The 19,953-nt window shown below is 43.8% G+C and overlaps 1 long non-coding RNA gene and 1 pseudogene across 1 annotated transcript in view; both read right to left on the bottom strand.

The window, feature by feature from the left end:
* Positions 1-19,953, bottom strand: part of LOC130283296 (uncharacterized) — a 128,380-nt gene that overhangs the window by 53,922 nt on the left and 54,505 nt on the right. The gene's annotated exons all lie outside the window — the stretch shown is intronic.
* Positions 153-261, bottom strand: LOC130283599 (U2 spliceosomal RNA; annotated as a pseudogene).

Below are 19,953 nucleotides of genomic sequence, written 5' to 3'. Positions count from 1 at the left end.
CTCAAGGTCACCACTCCCCGAGGCACAGAAGTACCTCGGCTCTACACCCCCCAACTTCATGGCGAGACCCGGAAGAAACAGGTCACATCAGACCAGCCGTCGAGCTGATTCCTCAGAACCAGCCCCGGAGCCCCGGAACCCCTGCCCCCTCCATGCAGCACCCATCCCCACCACCCCAAAACCGGCGTCATTCGGGCACCGGCATGAAACTGATAAGAACAGATACAACACTTGATCTTAGCCAAAAGGCCGAGAAGCCAGGACCTAGGAAGTTACCCTACCTGTGTCTTATGGCCAGATCACCTCTGAGTAGGGTATGCACAATAAAGGCTAATTTCACATTGGTGTCATGGCTTCTGTTTCTACTTGAATATATCCTAAAGATATATCCTTTTCAAATGGGTTTAGAATTCAGCTGTGTATGAAGTCTAATGGGCAAAGCTACATGGGAAAAATATGCAAATGAGCTCTCCTCCAGAAAGAACGCTGTCTTTCTAGTGCCACCTATAGGTAGCTACCCTGTAAGTCAATGTCTGACCCATATGAGAGTCTTGAAATAATATGGCCATTATATGGAGATATTCCTATGATGTAAATCCATCTAATATGTTTTGATTATCTCTCAGCAAAATACAAATGAATCCACCTTCTTACTTCTCACATTCCAAGATTAGCCAAATGAAAGGCCAGCAATCCGCTCGAGGAGAATATATGTAAAATTATTGCAAGTGTCATTTCCACATACTTAAAAAACATTAGAGCCTGAAAAGGCATTAATAAGTCAGAGTTAAGAGAAAAGAAGCGAGCAGTAAAGATTAAGTGTCAGGCTGCAATTTCATTTACAAATACAAGATTGAGACATCGAACACAATGCATAATTATTTTCTCTCAATTAGCATTATGAAGTGCACTTTCCCATAAGTGAGATGGAAGATTTTCTCAATTACGTCCCATGTTGTTACAATATTCTTTGTACAAGAACATTTTTTTTTTCCATAAAATGAGGTTGTGTGAATTGCTGTATCTTCACAAATTTCCTGGAAATTGGTTCATCTGCTATACCGGTTAGGTCTAAAACACACAACAGATTTCCATACCGTTTACATGCAAAAGCTTCTGATCACCTTTGTCTCTGTCACCTAGGGGTCGGGACCCTTAAAGCCAGGCCTGGTGCAAGGATTTTTGCCACCCTAGGCGAAAGCTCCTCCCGATGTATAGAGGCGCGCGCGATGTTGGACAGACCTGACCTTAGAAATTGCCCCTATCTGCCTCCGAAGTGGCACTGTGCTCCTCCAGCAGGCTGAAAATTTTTGATTATTATAGAACGGGTTGGGGTAACGGGTGGGGTTTTACTTGATGGGCGGGTGCTTCCGATGCTGGCTTACTTTATTGAAGCTGACAGAGCAGGGCCCCCATCAATAAGGCGCTCTAGGCAGCTGCCTATTTTGCCTATAGGCAGAACCGGCCCTGCTTAAAGGGGTTATCCACCATAAGGTGATTTTAGTATGTACCTGGCAGACAGTAATGGACATGCTTATGAAGTATCTGCGCTTGTCTTGGGGCTAAATGGCTATGTTGTGAGATTACCATAACACTGTGGCTAGCTTTTTGTGAACTTGTATTTCCTGTTTGACTTATGTTTTTTTGACTACAAATCCCACATTTCCATCTTCCTCCCTCCCACACATCAGCCACCCCACCCATTGAAACAAAAGACCTGTGGTTTTCAATCAGGGTGCCTATAGCTGTTGCATTAGTTGCAGATTAATCCCTCCACCTATTGAAGCAGACAGGCTCCCTGTCATCAGCAGACTAGTGATGTCAGGTCTCGGCCACATTGCAAGCTGGGAAAAATCCGAGACAACAGTCATTTTGTATGCTGCTAAAAATAAATAGTGGGGTGAAAATCACGGAAGAATTGTGAGAAAACCGTCACACACAGGTACAGACACTATATTATGAACTACACTAACTTTACAGCCATTGTAGCATAGTCAAATAAAAAAAAAAAATACATGGAATACCCCTTTAAAGCTTACCTCTCATCTCACAGGAAAAAAAAAATGCTTCTATATGTTACTCACTAGGCCATGCAGATTAATGACGTTTTTTTTTTTTTTTTTGAGTCTAGCTTCTGTATTTGGCTGACAAATCCCTCTGTTCTGCTGCTCACTCATTCTGACATCCTCTGCTCAGATAGGGTTGTGTGCGAGGCAAGCACTGAGGCCACCCTCACTCACCATGCATTCACTTCCTCCCTGAGTCTGCTGTGCTTTGCTGGGTCTCTACATCCGATCACTGCAGGCTGCTCTGTAACCCACTCCTCTCTGTTTTTATTTTGCAGTCTGATAGATAGGACAGGAGTGAGCACAGAGGAGTGCTAGTCCCGTCCTCACTTCCTGGACTTTGTCACTGCCTGCGCTTCAGCTGAGACAAAGATGATGCTGCAGCCAGACAGGATTATGTTCTGGAATGTATAGGGACCCCTAGTGGTCTTTTTTTATAAGCCATGATTTCTATAAAAAGGAGATACATTTTTTGTATTAAGTATATTAGAAACATTTGGCAAAAGAAATGTTTTGCCAAAATGTACAATATATAAAAAGTTTTTGTTTCTGACAGTGCCCATTTAGGAGAAGATACGAATTTCTGGGCTGAATAATTTCAGAATATAACTTGAAAGATGTTGGAGATCAGATTTTAAGCTACAGAGTAACTAAGATAGTAAAATTCTGTTAGCAAATTCTATACATGGTAGAAATCTAATAGTAAATCCCACAGATGGTAAAATATACTAGTAAATTTTATAGCTGTATAATTTTAAAAGTTAATTCTATAGATGGTAAAATTATGATTGTAGCTTTATAGATAGTAAAATTCTAATAGTAAATTCCATAGAGGGAATAATTCTGATACTAAATTCTATAGATGGTAAAATTCGGAAAGCAAATTGCGAAGATGGTAAAAATTCTATAGTAAATTTTATAGATGTAATAATTCTAATACTAAATTCTGTAGATAGTAAAAATATTGTAAAAAAATTATAGGCATTATAATTCTAAGACTAAATTCTGATAGCAAATTCTAAAGATAGTAAAAATTTCGTAGGAAATTTTATAGATGGTATAATTCTAAGAGTAAATTCTATAGATGGTAAAAATATTGTAAAAAAAATTTATAGGTGTTATAATTCTAAGACTAAATTCTATAGAGGGTAAAATTCAGACTGTAAATTCGATAGGCAGTAAAATTCTGAAAGCAAATTATATAGAGAGTAAAATTCTGATTGTAAATTCCGTAGATATTAAAGGGGTACTCCGCTCCTAGACATCTTATCCCCTGCCCAAAGGATAGGGGATAAGATGTCTGATCGCGGGGGTCTTGCTTCTGCGGACCCCTGTGATCTCCGTGCTGCACCGGCATTGGTTTAGAGCGTCGGGTTCAGCGCCAGAGGTGCGTGACATCACGGCCACACCCTCTCAATGCAAGTCTATGGAAGGGGGCATGACAGACATCACGCCCCCTCTCATAGACTTGCATTGAGGGGCGTGACCGTGATGTCACAAGCCTCTGCCCCGCATCGCCAGTCATCCGGCACAGAGCGAAGTTCGCTACGTGCACTGGATGTCTAGGGTGCCGCCCAGCGGCGGGACCCCCCACAATCACACATCTTATCCCCTATCCTTTGGGCAGGGGATAAGATGTCTAGGAACGGAGTACCCCTTTAAAATTCTGATAGTAAATTCTATAGATAGCAAAATCTGATGATCTCCACTTTCTGATCTCCTCTTGGCACAGGACATGCCCATTCAGCTGAACACAGGCCGAGGCGAGTCAATACTGTGGCCAGTGTTTGGCTAAGCGGTCATTTCCTCTCTGTTGAGATGGGAAACAGGAAGTAGAGATTTGGGGGCAGGGCACCCGGACAATGTTGAAACAGCAGTGCAAAGGAATGGAACAGTTGAGTAATGCTTTCTTTAACCCTCGCTGGCCTTTAAAGATGGTGGAGTTCTGAGAATCTAAATTCTATAGCTCAATGGTCTCCAAACTGTGTACCTCTAGATGTTGCAAAACATCGACGCCCAGCATGCTCGGACAGCCAACGGCTGTCCAGGCATCCTAGACGTTGTCGTTTTGTAACATCTGAAGATCCACATCTTGAAGATCACTGCTTTAGATAGTAAACCTTAGTTCCCCGCTGATCTCCATTTTCTGGTCCACTTTCGACACAGGACATGCTCGCTCAGACAATGAATGGATAAGGTGGGTCTCCACTTTGGCCAATGTTTGGCTAATTTGACATTTCCTGCTTCTTGAGATGGTAACTAGCAAGTAAAGATTAGCAAGGCAGTGCTGGCAGTGTCAGAACAGAAGACAAGGAAGTTAAAGGGGTTATACAGTTTATACAAATGTGTCCCCTATCCTTTGCTGTCTGTTGGCTGTAGGTCTGTTGGCTGAGACCAATCACAATCTACTGTACGAGGCCACGACTCTCACCACAGTATGCAGGATCCACCGCTTCTCCCCAGTGTGCTCCAGCCCCCAGTTTCAGAGATGCACTGGTGTTGCACAGAAGTGACGGACCCCTCAGCCAATCACCAGATAAGGCAGGACCCCGTCTCGGCCAATGATTGGCTGACCGGGCCATCACTTATGTTCATCAAGAGTGCATTGCCGAGGGTGGGGGCTGGAGTGCGCTGTGGAGAAGCAGCGGACCCTGCATGCTGAGGTGAGAGCTGCAGCCTTGTACAGGAGACCACTGGGGGGGGGGGGGTCCAGCAGGCGAACCCCCAACGATCAGACATTTATCCTCTATCCTTTGGATGTGAGATGTGTAATGCTGAAATTTACTGATGTTACATTATTTGCAGAAATGTGAAGAATGCCAGAAAGTCAATCTTCCAATTTATTTATGGAAATTGCGCTGTACCTTTAAATGCCTTGATAACATCTGTGTGTCTGATGCCTGAACTATTGGAGTATGTTCCTTTTTTTGTGCAGAAGCTGCTCAGGAATGCTAAGAGGCTATCAGAGCTAAGTGCTTGTGACAGATGTATGTGGATTCTGCCAGCTTCTTTTTGGCAGTTGTGTATCTTGTACCCTTAATTTTATGTGATGGTGGCTAAGAGGTCAGAGGTCAGTTGTATAGCATTCGGATGCCTATGCATGGCACCACACTGTTCCTAAGGAGAGGTATGTGTTATATGTAGTGGGCTTTTTGCTGCCTAAACAACTACACCTCCAGTAACACACTATGTCCATGACAGCACCTGAAAACAGCGACAACACTAAGAGTAGCGAGCGACGTATGAGCGTTCTGCTGCAGAAGTCCAAAACTCATCACTATGGTTACCTGCGGCTTCTGTGATCATGACGTCACGCAACGCCCACTCCAATCATGTCTATGGGAGGTTGTGTGATAGCTAGTACACATCCATCACGCCTCCTCCCAAAGACATGAATGGAGGGGGGTGAGACTTCGCTCCGTGCACTGGATGATTGGGGAGCACTGCGGAGATCGCGGGGATCCCCATCAGCCAGACCCCCGGGATCAGACATGTTGTCACATAGTGGTGGAGTACCCCTTTAAAGGTGAAGAACCAGAAGCTTCTTAGACTAGGGATGTAAGAAAAAATCGATTCTCGCGATAATCGCGATTTTTCATTTGCCGATACAGAATCGATTCAAAATATTTTTGAATCGATTCTTTTAGGGATGTGGAATTTTTATCTGCGGACGCCCGGAACAGCATGTCATGTCTTGGGCATCAGGAGATAAAAGTTCCACATTTGTGGAGCCGGGCAGGCCGGATCTGACACGGCTATGGAGCGGGCTCCGACTCGTGCCCACTCCGTACTATGCGACCCCCGGCTGATTTCAGTAGCCGGGGGCCGCCGCTAATAGCCAGCATGCGGCAATCGCCGCGGCTGGCTATTAAAGGAGTATCCGGTGCGCACTTTTCTCATTTTATCCTATCCAGGCTGCAAAATAAAACGCACTTTATCTTACCTGCCAACGAGCCCCCGGAGCTCCGGTACAGGTGTTCGGTCCCCGGTCTGTATTCTTCTTACTTCCTGTTAGTCCGGCACGTCACATGGAGCTTCAGCCTATCACCAGCTGCAGCGATGTCCCGCCTCCGCTGGTGATAGGCTGAAGCTCCATGTGACGTGCCGGACTAACAGGAAGTAAGAAGAATACAGCCCGGGGACCGAACACCTGTACCGGAGCTCCGGGGGCTCGTTTGCAGGTAAGATAAAGTGCGTTTTATTTTATTTTGCAGCCCGGACGGGATAACATGAGAAAAGTGCGCACCGGAGTACTAGATCGCCGCTGTCAAAGCTGACAGCAGAGTCTATTGGGATCTGTGAATGCTCCCAGGTGGGCGATGTATCGGGATATATCGCGATGTATCGTCACCTAGACGGTATCGCGATATATCGGGATATATCGAATCGCCACACTGGTATCGCGATTCGAATCGAATCGGCAAATTCTTGGCGATTCACACCCCTATCTTAGACTGCACATCTTGGAGTGGTTTTATGCTACACCACAGCAACACAAAGGATTCACCATAAAGACCAGGTAGGCCTATTACAGACATTGAACCATCCAGCAACATATTTCCATCCCATTTGGGGATTGAGGAAACAATGGACATGCTCAAACATCCAAAGAAAAGAGAAGTTCTGTACAGGATTCTCAGACTAGAGTTCTATAGAAACTGCATGGACCTTGATTTTGGAGCATCTATGAAATTTTGTAAAATCATGTAAATATTTATAGTTTTCAACATGATTACTTATCCAATATAAGGGAACATTCACACACACATAATCTGCTGCAGATTTTCAGCAGCAGAAATTTTACAAATTTTACACTGAAAAAAATGTAGCGTTCATGAAAGCCAATGTTTAACGGCCGTTGGCTGTCCGGGCAGGCTGGAAGTTATAGTTTTGCAACACCCAGAGGTCAACACCTTGGAGATCACTGATCTAGGGCATTGAGAAATACATTTCCAACACAAATTTGTGGCTACCACTTTAACAGCCAGCCATCTCCTCCTGCTCCGGCTTCCCAGCAATGCCCCGGTATCAATGCAACTTATTATAAAAAAGATCAGATCACCATTTGCATGACTAAGACTACATTATGAAAATCACTCTCCGTGACTATCTGGGGAATTAATACTGGGAATATAGATTTTTCTGGGCCGAAGAAGAAAACAGCTGATCACGTCCAGAGACTGTCATTCCCATTCAGTGCCGGGGCGTAGGGATATATGTACTTCCAACAAATGCAATACATTTATTTTATTTTTTTATTTTTGCAATAAATTATTATTATTTTTTTTTTTTTTTACTTTCTTATTTTTTTTCTCTCCACCTAAGACTTTGCTGAGGGTTGAATTTCTTTTCAATAAAAAAAAATAAATAAAGAAAATTCTTGGAAGCAAATGATAAAGTGGCAAGTGACAGTAAGAATCTCATCAGGAAGCTTTCATGAACCATCAGCTACAAATTAGCGAGGACTTTGGCAAGCCAGAACAAACAACAGCAGGAGTCCAGGAGACTGCAAGACCAGACAGTAGTTAATAACAGGAGTGAACCTAATTTCGCAGTGCGCACGCCTTGGAAGGAGCCAGAGACCAGATGAGGTAAAGCAGGGAGTGTGAGGACCAGGAGGCGAACGCTGCGAGCTGCAAAGAGGAGGCAAACACTTTGTGTGCGGAGCCCCTTGTGCCCGCGCCGACTCCTGTCTAAAAGCTCCTTCGCCTGATGATTATTCCGTACGGCGCTGATGCATCCACATTACAATGCCGCAGATTTCTTTTTTTTTTTTCTCTCTTCTAAATCATTAAATAAAATTATAACCCAGCTCTTTATAGTGCAGGAGAGCTGGGCAGATAAGGATATGAGGACAATGGGTTAACATTAACTATTGATAGGAAGTCAGTAGGTACACAAACATTTTTTGTTGTTTTGGTATAGGGTGCCCAGCGTTTTGTTGGTAAACAAATTTACCTTTACATGTTTCTCCTGGAGACAAGTGCAACAAAATTTGGAATCTTATAGACCAGTTGTCCCAACCCAGTCCTTAAAGGGGTATTTCATCACTAAATATCTTATCCCCAGGGTCCGGCTTCCGGGAGGCCCCCGTGATCTCCGATGAGGCACCCCAGTCATCCGGCGCAAGGAGCGAACTCTGCTCCGTACCAGATGACGGGCGACCACAGCCATCGCTGCCCCTCTATTCATTTCTATGGCTTGAAGGCTGTGTACTAGTTGTCATTAGTGATGAGCGGCATTGGCCATATTGGCCCCCACCCATAGATATGAATGGAGGTGGCGTGACGTCACGTCCCCAGTCCCGGAAACCTGGAGGTTTCTGAAACTAGAGACGCAGTCCCCGCATAGAATGCGGGTGCTGCAGGGAGATCGCGGGGGGTTCAAGCAGCGGGCCCCCTGCGATCAGACATCTTATCTTCTATCCTTTGGATAGGGGATAAAATGTTTTTGCCCGGAATACCCCTTTAAAATAGAGAAGATACTGCAAACTATGTATCAATGCAAACAATATATCCTTATTTGTATTTGGGTTATTTTTTTATTTTTTTGCCTTGCTTTATTTATTTATTATTTATTTATTTTTATTTTATTTTATTTTTATATACGTTATAAATTTTCATAATTTGTGTAACCTAATAGTAAAGTGTGATGGAAAACACTGGGAAAAGATCTCGGTGAACCTTAAAGGGGTATTCCAGGCCAAAACTTTTTTATATATATCAACTGGCTCCGGAAAGTTAAACAGATTTGTAAATTACTTCGATTAAAAAATCTTAATCCTTCCAATAGTTATTAGCTTCTGAAGTTGAGTTGTTGTTTTCTGTCTAACTGCTCTCTGATGACTCACGTCCCGGGAGCTATGCAGTTCCTATGGGGATATTCTCCCATCATGCACAGCTCCCGGGACGTGACATCATCATTGAGCAGTTAGACAGAAAACTTCAGAAGCTAATAACTATTGGAAGGATTAAGATTTTTTAATTGAAGTAATTTACAAATCTGTTTAACTTTCCGGAGCCAGTTGATATATATAAAAACAGGTTTTGCCTGGAATACCCCTTTAAGTAAGATAAAATATAGAAAGATCAGGTGATTTGGAGATTCCAAAAACATTAAGTAAGGAAACATGAAAAATGCTCAGCAGAAGTTCACGGGCGCCATAAAAGGTGAATATGGTAATGGTTGAAGAATTTGACTATGATCCACAATGTCTGGAAGATGTATCATGGTAGATTATGGAATATCTATAAAGATAACAAATATTCCATAATGATACACTTGTTGATAACCTCTGACAAGTGTATTTGCATCATTCTCATTGGCCCACAAGCTAAAAGAAGGAATATGCGCATATGCAAAATATTCGCACTCCACAGTCTTACACAGTAAATAGTATAGGAGCATTCTTTAGACCACAAGCTGGAAGCAGGGAGGGATGATGATCACTGTGATATGTTCTGTGAAAAAAAAAGGAATATTTATCATTTTGAATATATAGCTAATATATTTGCAATATTCGCGAAGTTGGGATATTCGCAATATAAAATGAAAAATGCGAATATTCGTGCCCAACACTAGTCGTCACAAACACATAAGCTCCAAGCTTCCGTTTTCAGAACGCCACAGTGCCAGCCGGGAGATCACGGGGGGGACGACCAGGCCCAGTATCTAACCCCCTGCGTCTAGGGGTGGAGTACCTCTTTAACCCCTTAAGGACCAGGCCATTTTACACCTTAGGACCAGAGCGTTTTTTGAACATCTGACCACTGTCACTTCAAACCTTAATAACTCTGGAATGCTTTTAGTTATCCTTCTGATTCCGAGATAGTTTTTTTGTGACATATTCTACTTTAACATGGTGGTAAATTTTTGTGGTAACTTACATCCTTTCTTGGTGAAAAATCCCAAAATTTGATGAAAAATTTGAAAATGTTACATTTTTCTAACTTTGAAGCTCTCTGCTTGTAAGGAAAATGGATATTCCAAATTGTATTCACATTTCCAATATGTCTACTTTATCATAAAATTTATAAGTTTTTACTTTTGGAAGACACCAGAGGGCTTCAAAGTTCAGCAGCAATTTTCCAATTTTTCACAAAATTTTCAAACTCACTATTTTTCAGGGACCAGTTCAGGTTTTTTTTTTCACTAAAATGTGTGTTTACCCCCAAATTTCACATTTTTGCAAGGGTTAATAGCAGAAAATACCCCCCAAAATTTGTAACCCCATCTCTTCTGAGTATGGAGGTACCCCATAAGTTGACCAGAAGTGCACTACAGGCACCCTTGAGGAACATAACAAGGAATAAAGTGAGCCTTAATACCCCACAGGGGTTTCACCACTTTTGCATATGTAAAAAAAAAAATCACTAAAATGTGTGTTTCCCCCCAAATTTCACACTTTTGCAAGTGTTAATAGCAGAAAATACCCCCCAAAATTTGTAACCCCATCTCTTCTGAGTATGGAAGTACCCCATAAGTGGACGTCAAATGCACTACGGGAGCGCTACAATGCTCAGAAGAGAAGGAGTCACATTTGCAAATTTTGCTGAAATGGGGGGGGGCATGTCACATTTAGGAAGCCCCTAAGGTGCTAGGACAGCAAAAAAAAAAAAAACACATGGCATACCATTTTGGAAACTAGACCTCTTGAGGAACGTAACAAGCGGTAACATAAGCCTTAATACCCCACAGGGGTTTCACGACTTTTGCATATGTAAAAAATGTTTTACATTTTTACAAGGGTTAATAGCAGAAAAGACACCCCACAATTTGTAAATACATTTCTTTGGAGTAAGGACATACCTGATTTTTGGATGATTTTGGCTCTGCTGGTGCACGCCAGGTCTTGGTATAGGCATGAGGTCAGTCAGGGGCCTTGAGCTTTTCATAGCAGAGGATGTGGGACCCCCCCTCAAGGAGCGTTAATGGGGGGAGCACTGAGCCCTAAAATAGGGGAACACTATGGGGGACAACGGGCCATAACTGGGGTATACAGGTTGGGTACAGAGGCCCGTAAAATGGGGTACAGAAAATGATAATAAAAAAGTATATATTCCCAGAATGATGACCCAGAGCATAGCCAAAACTAAAAAAAATATGCCCACCCCAAACCCTATGCTCTGAGTCATCATTCTGGGAATGTGATGTGTGTGGCCGTCCCTAACCTGTTGCCTCAAATGCGCACCCGCTCAGGTGGAGAGAGAGCGCTGCGCATTTGAGGTAAAATAAAAAAAGTCCCCGATGATAGTGACTCAGTGACCTATGACCCATTTTTGAAAAAACACCCCCAGAGGTCTTATCAGGTATTTTTTTAATTTTTTTTTTTATTCAGTTTTTTTTGGGCAATTTAGTGGTTTTAGGAGGTTAACAATTTGGAATGTACTCTGGACTTGGTACATTGGTCAAATTATGGAAAAATAAACTGAAAAGGGAAAATGTAGGGCTCCATGGAAGTGTGATACTCCCTGAAGCAGCCTATGCAGAGGCCCGGATTATCTGGGCAAGTGTCGCACTGATACGTGGCGTCCTTCCGTATCCCCCTCCTGCTACACACTCTGCATCTTTTCTGGGTTCGTCCCTTCTTTCCACTGTGGGGGATCACACCTGGAAAGTGCTGGCCTGGGACGATCCTGGCGCCTATAACTCCAGACCCTTGGGAAGTCCAGCGTGATCTTTTCCGGTCGCCAAAGATCAGGAACCTTAGGACTTCTTCTTGGTACTGGAGGAATGTCCCTGTGCTGCCAGCGTACTGGGATAGTACAAAAGTGTTGTACATGGCAACCTGTACCAAGTAGACTGCAACTTTTTTGTACCATGCCCGTGTTTTCCGCATGGCGTTATGTGGCTTAAGGACTTGATCTGAGAGATCAACTCCCCCCATATACCGATTGTAGTCCAGAATACAATCGGGATTGAGGACCGGTACCTCGCACAGGGACAGGGGTGCTGCCATTCCCATGAATAGTGGTGAGCATAAGGACATCCCTCTTTTCCTTATACTTCACCAACAACAGGTTATCATGGGTGAGGGCACGGGACTTACCCTTGGGGATAGGTGTCTGGACCAAATTTAGAAGGAGGCCTCTCTGGTTCTTCCGCACGGTCTCACAAGCAGACGTGGATCTGGCGGAAAGGGATTTGAACAGAGGGATGCTGGTATAAAAGTTATCCACATATATGTGGAAACCCTTATCCAGCAATGGGTACACAAGGTCCCAAACCAGTTTACCGCTAACACCCAGAGTAGGGGGACATTCTGGGGGTTCAATACGGGAATCTCGTCCCTCATACACTCTAAACTTGCAAGTGTACCCGGAGGTACTCTCGCAAAGTTTATAGAGCTTCACGCCATACCGCGCCCGCTTCGAGCGAATATACTGGCGGAAGATGAGTCTCCCCTTAAAACTGATGAGAGACTCATCTACCGAGAGGTCCCTGAGCGGTACATAGGCCTCCAAAAATTTGGCCCCAAAGTGATCGATGACCTGCCTCACTTTGTAAAGCCGGTCATGGGCGGGATCACCTCGGGGCAGACATGCCGCATTGTCTGCATAATGCAGGCATTTCTGAATGGCCTCGAACCGCCTCTGTGTCATCGCCATACTGTAAAGCGGGGTCTGATAGAGAACGTCCCCGCTCCAGTAATGACGAGCCCCAAAATGTCCTAATTTCTGCTGCATCAATGGCGCGCCATTCATTGGGCCTGGCCAAAAGCGAATCGGGGTGGTGGGCAATGAACTGCTGGGCATACAAGTTCGTTTGCTCCACCATGTGATTGACCAGGCTGTCACTGAAAAAAAACTTTAAAAAGTCCAGATTAGTGAAGCCAGCATAGTCAATCTGGATTCCTGAGTCGCCAACAAACTCAGGAATCCGTGGCTGATAACCCTCTGGGGGGCTCCGATGCACTTGTCTGGGGGGCCGGACTCCTATCACTGGGTCACTCTCATGGGGGGTGCGTGGCCTCGCCTGGCGGCGTCTCCGCCACCGTACAGGGGACTCATCATCATTACTAGATGAGGAGGAGGACGAGGAAGAACACAAAAATGTAGGATCTTCCTCGTCCTCACTGGCAGATTCGGAGTCGGAGGCTAAAAAAGCGTAAGCCTCCGCTGCCAAAAATGCCCGTCGGGCCATTGCCTTTTTTCTACGATGGCGGGGGCGGGGGGGGGCAGGGAAGTATGTAGTGCTTGTAAAAAGTGTACAACAGTAATTGAAAAAGCTGCGGGCCCAAAAAAAAATGGGTGGCGCACGCAGCTCCCTGAACCCCTAATAGGACCCGGGGTAAGGGATCAGACCCTAATAGGACCCTGGGGGACCTATTAGGGGGTCAGGGGGAGGGATTTTTTTTTATTAAAAGAAAAAAAAAAGCTGCGGCCAAAAAAAAAAACAGATGGCGCAGGCAGCTCCCTGAACCCCTAATAGGACCCGGGGTCAGGGGTTAGACCCTAATTGGACCCTTGGGGACCTATTAGGGAGTCGGGGGGGACTTTTTTTTTTAAAACTTTTTTTAAACTTTTTTAACTTTATCCTACCTGTCCCTGCAATCCGCTGTCCCTAGTCTAAGGCTGGTGAGGGGGCTCCGGAGCTTAGAGGGGGGATCCACGGTCTTCTCCTCACTGCTGCACCCGCTGACTGAACACAGAGAGCGGGTGCAGCAGCGGGAAGGGACCATTAACCCCTCCTCTGCCGCGCTACTATTGGCCAGACGATCTTCAGCCAATAGTAGCGTTGCTGGAGAGGTGACAGTATTGTCACCTCTCCCCAGCAACGGCAGGTGATTGGCGGTGTATTGTACACCGCCGATCACCATCTAGTTCCGGGTCATCGGGTCACCACTGACCCGAATGACCGGAATCACCGCAGATCGCCCGCACGATTTTGCGGACAATCTGCGGCGATCGCCGACATGTGGGGGTCCCGGGTCCCCCCTCGGCGTTTGCCTCAGACGCCTGCTGAACGATTTCAGCCGGCATCCAGTTTCGCAACCCGCGAAGTTCCCACGGACGTATGAGTACGTGCCTGGTCCTTAAGACCCAGGGCGCATGGACGTACTCATACGTGCTTGGTCCTTAAGGGGTTAAATCCCACCAATATTTGGGGTTTTATTTTAGTTAGTTCATTGGAATAGATCAGGGAAAAATTTAAATCCTGGACTGTAAGTAGGCCTTGAGGACTGGACGAAGACCTCTAGTGTAGAGATACCGGTCAGCTCGTGCTCAATTTCCCTGCAGTGCCCCCACAGGGGAAATATTGTATTACAAGTTTTCTGTGAAATTTATGAACTGATTACCCAAAAAGCATCCATGAAAGTCAATACTTGACCCCTTTTAGGAGCCTTGGAACATGACTGGGGATTATTAGCCAAGCCAAAGTTGACCATCTGTAGAAAGCAGTTAAGGTTCTTTCACGGTCACACATTGTCCTGCCTGACCTATTTTGAGACCATGGAACATGATTTCCAATTATTACTCAAGTCAAAGTTAACCATCTGTAGAAAGCAGATCAGGTTGTTTCATGGCCCCCCAATGCCCTGCTCTAGAGCCTTGGAACATGATTGGGGATTATTATCCAAGCCAGAGTTAATCATCTGTAGACAGCAAATTAGGTTGTTCGACTGCTGCACATTGCTCTGTATAGACCATGCATTACATTGCATGGTTTGAGGGTACACCAATCTTCTCCTTTGCTTGGATGGGGGTTCAGGGTAGTCTCAGGAAGGGACAGTGTTTAGACTCAGACAAGGGATACAGGATGTCAAAAACCTCACACACTTACCATTAGCCATTAGGGAATAAAGATATCTAAATTAGTGCAAATAAAATAATTCTGTTTCAATCTCTATGAGATAAGTGAAGGAAGCTTCTAGTAAAAGCTTTATATCAAACTGTTTCGTATCTGTCATCAGGTCTGGTGACTAATCTTCTGTGGCCATATTATGACCGGTCTTATCAACGAAAGATCTGTTTAATTGTTCGAGGGGTTTACGACCTTCAAATGACTTTGATATATTGGCCTATAGTTGACATAACAAATATGTAAGAATTGTTTCCAAATGATTTCATTATCAGGGGAGCCCATGAATCATAGACAATGTCCAGAGGCTGAGCTGAATTCCACAGATACAGACGAGGACTCACTAAACCTTCTAAAGGAAAAGGTTTCTTCTGAATGCTAGAAGTCTAAAGGTAGATAGTAAAGTCATGGAAAGCTGGTAGTATGGACATAAATGAGTAATATCAACCTGTAATAATGGTTTCTGAGGCCTACCTTAGAACGTTGATGCACGTCTTGATAAAGAGCTCAGTCCGAGCTAGAAACGCGCTGAAAGTGCTTTTTATACCAACTTTTTATGTCTTTCCTGACGGAATAAAGACAACTTTTTATTGGGAGAAGCGCCTGGCTTTGGAGAAAATGTCTTCCTTTTTAATTGTCTATTTTACTACCTTAGAACGTTGGCCTCAAAGTGCCCGAACCATTGCATAGTAAGAAGAACCCAAGAATGGACACAAATCTACATAGACCTGTGTACAGTGCCCCCTCAGGTTACAATATTAATCGGTTCCAGGACGACCATTGTATGTTAAAACCATTGTACCTTGAGACCATAACTCTATGGAAAACTAGTCATTGGTTCTAAGGCTCACAAAATGTCATCCGAAAACAGGGGGAAAAAAAAGACTAATAAAGGAAAATGACAAGATAACTTATACAGAAAAGGCAAGTCCTTACAGGAATAATGGCAAGAAGTTATAAGTCACTTTATATAGAGGCAAATATCAAAAAACAGCAAGGGAATAGAGAGGGCGCTACCTAGCGCATTACCACTAAAAACAAGGGTGAACAGAGGTAATTACAATGCTCACCCAGAATGTTACACTCGCCAAGTGTAACAATGGAAAAGGGCTTGTGTGTAAGTATGCCGGCAGCCGGTCCACCTTCGAACAAATGCACAAAGAAACAAGGAGCCTCCAAGGAGGTGGTGGACATCAAGAGGCGCTGGACACACTCGGAGGGTAAAATCCACTTTAATCACCCATCATGCAACGCGTTTCACAGATTATCGGGCAATGCCCGATAATCTGTGAAACGCGTTGCATGATGGGTGATTAAAGTGGATTTTACCCTCCGAGTGTGTCCAGCGCCTCTTGATGTCCCCCACCTCCTTGGAGGCTTCTTGTTACTTTATATAGAGGGCAGGGTCTTCAGGGTCCTGTCAAGCGCAAATAGTACATAACGGAGATACAAATTGGAGTCCCATGGAGCAGCTAGTCCTGGCACCAGTAAAGAGTAGTACAATACTGCACTATACTGTAGGGAGGTGCTACTCTGTAGACAGCAAATCAGTGTACGCACTTTAATAATACAGGTACAGTGATCCCTCAACTTACAATGGCCTCAACATACAATAGTTTCAACATACAATGGTCTTTTATGGACAATTTTAACTTGAAACCATGTTAAGTCCATAACCAAAATTTGAATCGGGCCTCTGATTTGTCAGTTCATTCTAACATTGCACAACGTCGTTTCTGTCCCTAAAATATAGTTCCAGTAGTTGTTTACAGTCTCTTTCCTCTCCCTGTTCCAAAATAGAATAGTTTTCATGCACCACTTGTAGCCCTTTGTGCTGAATTTGGAGTTTGGGTTTCCGGGACTGGGGATGTGATGTCACGCTACGCCCCCTCCATTCATGTCTATGGGAGGCCGTCACGCCCCCTCCCATAGATATGAATGGAGGGGACGTGACGTCACGTCCCCAGTCCCAGAAACCCGGAGGTTTCCGAAACTAGAGACGCAGTTCCCGCATAGAATGCGGGTGCTGCAGGGAGATCGCCGGGGGGCCCAGCAGCAGGCCCTCCACCATCAGACATCTTATCCCCTATCCTATCCCCTATGTTTTTGCCAGGAATACCCCTTTAAAATAGAGAAGATACTGCAAACTATGTATCACTGCAAACAATATATCCTTATTTGTATTTTAGTTATTTATTTATGAATTTTTTTTTGCTTGTTTTTTTCTGTTTTGTCTTGTTTTAGGTTTTATTTTTTTTTTATTTTTTTTATATACGGTATTCATTTTCATAATTTGTGTAACCTAATAGTAAAGTGTGATGGAAAACACTGGGAAAAGATCTCGGTGAACCTTAAGTAAGATAAAATATAGAAAGATCAGGTGATTTGGAGATTCCAAAAACATTAAGTAAGGAAACATGAAAAATGCTCAGCAGAAGTTCACGGGCGCCATAAAAGGTGAATATGGTAATGGTTGAAGAATTTGACTATGATCCACAATGTCTGGAAGATGTATCATGGTAGATTATGGAATATCTATAAAGATAACATATGATACTGTGGACAAATTAGATACATTATATGAAGGTAGAATAATTCCATCAAAGCCAGACTTCTCAAAGGGCCTCGCCAGCTGTCAATATCAATGCCAAAGGGGGACATAGAGATGCATCACCTTCTTATAATTCCATAAATAATGTGGAGTAAAAAGACTATAAGCCCCAAAATGAAGAACCAGAAGTAGGAACCTACAGAAGAACGCATTTCTTGTATATGCCGTGAACTAGGAGGCTTAGGATGAACAACACTGTCAATCCTTTCTAGAAAGAGGAGCGCTAAAATGGTCACTGTCGTTTTAAACTTCTCTCCATTTTATAACCAATGTGATTCTAAACATATTTGTAAATCTCTTCATTAAATGGGCACTCTCATTAAAACAAATTTTTGCTATCGCACTCCTTATGTAAATAAAAAATCTTTCTAATGTACTTTATTAAAAAAAAAAAAAAAAAAAGAGTTTTCTATGTATTATTTGTTTTTAACAAAGCTGCCACTAGGTGTCTCCCTACTTCAGGAAATGCAATCTGGAGTGCTGAGGGGTGTGTGTGCAGCCTTAGCCAATCATAGCCCATCTCACACACTGAACTGCTCCGGGCTGTGTGTAGCAGAGTGAGGGAGGAAGTTCTCTCCTGTATGGCTTCAGATGATGTCACGCCTGCTGGGGAACGCCCCTTCCCAGTCTGTGAATCTGACTAAGACTGAGCAGGAAATACAGAGCAATATCAACGTAGAAAACTAATAATAAAAATAAACAAATAATAAACAAGTAACAAATAATAAAAATAAAGGCAGGGGGTGGTTTATCATAATGGGGCAGTGAACTGGGAGGATTATCAAATTTAACAAGATCATGAGAGGTACTCATGAAACAAAATTACTTTTTACTCCCCCCAAAAACAGCTCTAAAATCTTGGCCACTGGGTTTTTCTCTTTGCTGCAATCTGTTGTCCACTGCCTGTTGTCTGGTCAAATCTGTCTCTTGTAGCTCGATTAGGACTAATTACAGAAAGTGGGGGCAGGGTTTACTATGTTGTAAGTGTAGCAAAGAGAGAAAGCCTGAACTGTGTACCTAAATTTTGGGCTTGTTTACCTAGTAAAGATAAACCACAATGTTCCTAAAGGTAAATCAAGGCTTTCCTCTCATCTATATCCACCCATACTGCTAAGGGTAAGTAGCAGTGTATCTACTGCTGTTTGTATACAATGCTGCAGTGTAATCTCCCCCTCCCCTTAGGTTCTCAGCAGCAACCAACAGTAGCAGCTTAGTGCTGTAACCCTTTCTTTGCTCTGATCCTGCTGCTGTTTCTTTTATTTTTGTTCACATAGTCTCCCTTCGCATTCCAGCTATAGTACTGTATTGTACTGTGTATATCAGCACAGTACCAGCCTGTTCAGCCCAGCCTGGAGTATTTATAGTGCTGTGATTGGCCAAAAAAGTAAGGGAAAGGAAGCCCTCTGTGTACTACTGGCAAACAGCCTAGCCCTGGTCCCAATACCTGAAAAGAAGGTAATAAGAAATAACTGTGCACCATAGATGGGGCTCTCTGGATGACCTGCTACTTCCGTGTATTACATGGACAGCTCATTGGTAGAACAAGAGGTTGTGTAATGCTTCATTTGTCCTGTGGTGGTGCTGCAGTATTACAGAACCCTTGCATCCAGGTTATGGCACTGATTGCAGCTGATCGCTGATTGTCTACGAAGGATTTTTTTGAGGAAGCAATACTGGATCCATAGCTTCTATTTTGGGTGGGGGATAGGGGTTCTGGAATAGCTTTGTTGACATAATGGTTTCATGGATGATAAGTTAGGATGCGTGAGGAAGCCATAGCTCAGCCCCTCAAAGGGGGGCAGAATGTGCATAAGAATGAGGGGGCCCAAAAAATCCATCTAAACAGACTGTTACTGTAAAGGATGCCAGATAATTGGGGGGCCCTGTTACAGATTTTGCACTGAAGCCCTGTATGAACGCATAGATGCTGGCGCTTAGTCCCAATTATTACTACAATACATTTCCCTATCTGCAGCTATTTCTCAGATCCGAGCATTAAATCTCAGATTATAATATCACGTTACAGCTGCGATCCCGGAGAATCGATGACATCAGAGCCAGAGAAAGAGAGAAAATGTTTGAAGAAGACTTCATTATGACAGGCAGTCAATGTAAATCCAATCCGGCTTAACCCTGATGGTAACAACGACGTTACAAATATGGGACCCATCGCTGCTGCTCTCCTTCCTATAACCCTTGCATTCCCTTGGCGATACCACGCAAGTCATGTCGGGGGGAAAATTTTTACCTTATTTTTAACGCTATGCGCTTTTGTCTATTCTAATTTGAAGACACTGATGAGAGGACCCAGGAGGACGGGGAAGACTCTATTCCCGTTGTCTGCGGAGCACGACAGACAATCCATAGCGAAACATCCTCTACGTTCTCACCGGCAATTACAGATCATTCCGCAGATTTGCAAGGGGGAAAAAAATCCACGCCGCGATTCCTTTAGAATGGTAACATTCCAGGGAA

This window comes from Hyla sarda, chromosome 7 (assembly GCF_029499605.1).
Source record: "Hyla sarda isolate aHylSar1 chromosome 7, aHylSar1.hap1, whole genome shotgun sequence".
Lineage (NCBI taxonomy): Eukaryota > Metazoa > Chordata > Amphibia > Anura > Hylidae > Hyla > Hyla sarda.
This window is presented reverse-complemented; position numbering and strand designations above follow the sequence as displayed.